The sequence below is a fragment of the Schistocerca americana genome, unplaced genomic scaffold, assembly GCF_021461395.2.
Source record: "Schistocerca americana isolate TAMUIC-IGC-003095 unplaced genomic scaffold, iqSchAmer2.1 HiC_scaffold_606, whole genome shotgun sequence".
NCBI lineage: Eukaryota > Metazoa > Arthropoda > Insecta > Orthoptera > Acrididae > Schistocerca > Schistocerca americana.
Genome location: NW_025726353.1, coordinates 45,001 through 47,500, shown reverse-complemented (window position 1 = coordinate 47,500; position 2,500 = coordinate 45,001). Strand labels below are relative to the sequence as shown.

The 2,500-nt window shown below is 57.7% G+C and overlaps 1 non-coding gene across 1 annotated transcript in view; it reads left to right on the top strand.

The window, feature by feature from the left end:
• Positions 1-2,334: 2,334 nt before the first annotated feature.
• Positions 2,335-2,500, top strand: part of LOC124587602 — a 1,910-nt gene continuing 1,744 nt past the window's right edge. The window contains exon 1 of the ribosomal RNA XR_006975519.1: positions 2,335-2,500. This exon is cut by the window's right edge and continues 1,744 nt beyond it. This is a non-coding gene — a ribosomal RNA (small subunit ribosomal RNA).

Sequence of the window (2,500 nt, the reverse complement as noted above, 5' to 3'; positions counted from 1 at the left end):
ACCTAACCTATGTTGCGCCTTAACCTAACCTATGTTGCGCCTTAACCTAACCTATGTTGCGCCTTAACCTAACCTATGTTGCGCCTTAACCCAACACACGTTGGGCCTTAACCCAACACACGTTGGGCCTTAACCCAACACACGTTGGGCCTTAACCCAACACACGTTGGGCCTTAACCCAACACACGTTGGGCCTTAACCCAACACACGTTGGGCCTTAACCCAACACACGTTGGGCCTTAACCCAACACACGTTGGGCCTTAACCCAACACACGTTGGGCCTTAACCCAACACACGTTGGGCCTTAACCCAACACACGTTGGGCCTTAACCCAACACACGTTGGGCCTTAACCCAACACACGTTGGGCCTTAACCCAACACACGTTGGGCCTTAACCCAACACACGTTGGGCCTTAACCCAACACACGTTGGGCCTTAACCCAACACACGTTGGGCCTTAACCCAACACACGTTGGGCCTTAACCCAACACACGTTGGGCCTTAACCCAACACACGTTGGGCCTTAACCCAACACACGTTGGGCCTTAACCCAACACACGTTGGGCCTTAACCCAACACACGTTGGGCCTTAACCCAACACACGTTGGGCCTTAACCCAACACACGTTGGGCCTTAACCTGCTCTGTAATTGTCATACGACGCGTTAAATTAGTGTAGTGTTGCCTAACTGCAACCCCCGCAATATAGTTTGCTACTCGCACTGCCCGGTCCCCAGAGTATCGCTTCATGTTAAACACCTTGCAGCTATACACTGTAATGCGGATGGCGGCAGGACGTACATGCTCAATGCCCTTCGCAGTTGTTCATTGGCATTCGCATGGCGAAGCACAGCCTACGTTGTGGTACGGCTTGTGGCAACTGTCCGCTGATGTTGTACGTCCAAATCACACACTGTACCGCACATTGGTCCTCATGTACTGAATGATACATCGTGGTACATGTGTGACCGTACCACGACTGCGCCAACAACGGCGAACCATACGGTCCAAATATTGTGCACTCAGCTACGTGTCGTCTCCCTATAAGAGCTGGATTGCAGTATGGTATGCCGTGGATGGCGATCAGCATGAGCCGTCTGTTGATGTAGTGGCGCGTGTTGTCAGACGTAGTCGTCTCTTCTCACACACCGTGATAGCATGGTGCACTGCGTTCCACATCTGCGACATGCGACAGAGGCCGGTTGACAGTCGTTCGCGCAATGGACATCGCATACGTACGGGGGCCACCTTCCACGTGTTCGCGAAGCGTGCACATGTTGTTGCGTGTATGTGGGCAGACATAGTGTGTCGTGACACCTGACACAGGCATGCAACAATCGTTGAATTTGCAAATGGCGATGGACGTCTACGTTTGCTGGTGACGTTACGCAAATGAAGAACTGGTAAACCGTTGTGGTGCGGTTGTTCTCGCTAGAGGTGAATCAGTGATGGCGACGATCGGTTGAGCTACCAACCGGTTGTTTCAGCGATACCCACCATGCCCACGAACGTGAATGGCATGTGGGTGTGAAGCGATACGCGGCGGTGGCTGGGTGGGACCGTCCCCGGCCGGTGAGGGGGGGCCTTCCGGCGTGCTGGCCGCGCGGTGCGTGGGCGCACGCGCTACAGCCGGCTGGTGGGGGCGGCCAGTGGCAGGCGCGCCGGCCGACGGAGGCGGCAGGCGGCGCAGCTGCGCGCCGGCGCACCCTGCACGCGGCGCCGTGCGGCCAAAGTAGGTCCTCGCGGGCCCGGTGCGAAGCGCGGTGGACATCTGCAGTGTGCTGGTCCGATTGAGGACTGTGTGCGCTGAGGATGCGCCGCCGCCCGGCGCTCGGCGCCGCGACGCCGTCTGCTGCTCGGTCGCCTCTGCGGTTCTCGCAGGTGGATTGTATCGCAGCTGTGCGGACGTGTTGGCGCGTGCGCTGTGCTGGGAGAGTTCGCTTCGGCACCCAAGTGGGGCTTTTGTCCTTCTGTGGCGCTGGCGTTGGAGCTGCCGGCCACCGTAGGTGGCGCGTGTTGTCTCCCGCCGGCAATGCCACGACAGCACGCTCCCGGGCCTCTGTCGGCAGCGGCAAGCTCAGTTGGGAGCACGGGTGGTCGCACCTAAAGCGTCTACTCGCCAAACTCCGGGCGATTGCGCCTCTCTCGAACCCGACCAAGTACTTAGGACGGCGCTGCGCGCCGCCGGGACCTGAGAGGGTTTCGAGGTGTATTGTGCAGGGGAGCTCAGCCTCCTCCTGTTTGCAGAATAATTGAGCGGACGCTTGCGTGTTCGCGCGGGCCCCCGGGACACACTCCCGGGCGGCCGGCTGCTCAGCTCTAGTTGACGCAGCTCCCTGGTTGATCCTGCCAGTAGTCATATGCTTGTCTCAAAGATTAAGCCATGCATGTCTCAGTACAAGCCGCATTAAGGTGAAACCGCGAATGGCTCATTAAATCAGTTATGGTTCCTTAGATCGTACCCACGTTACTTGGATAACTGTGGTAATTCTAGAGCTA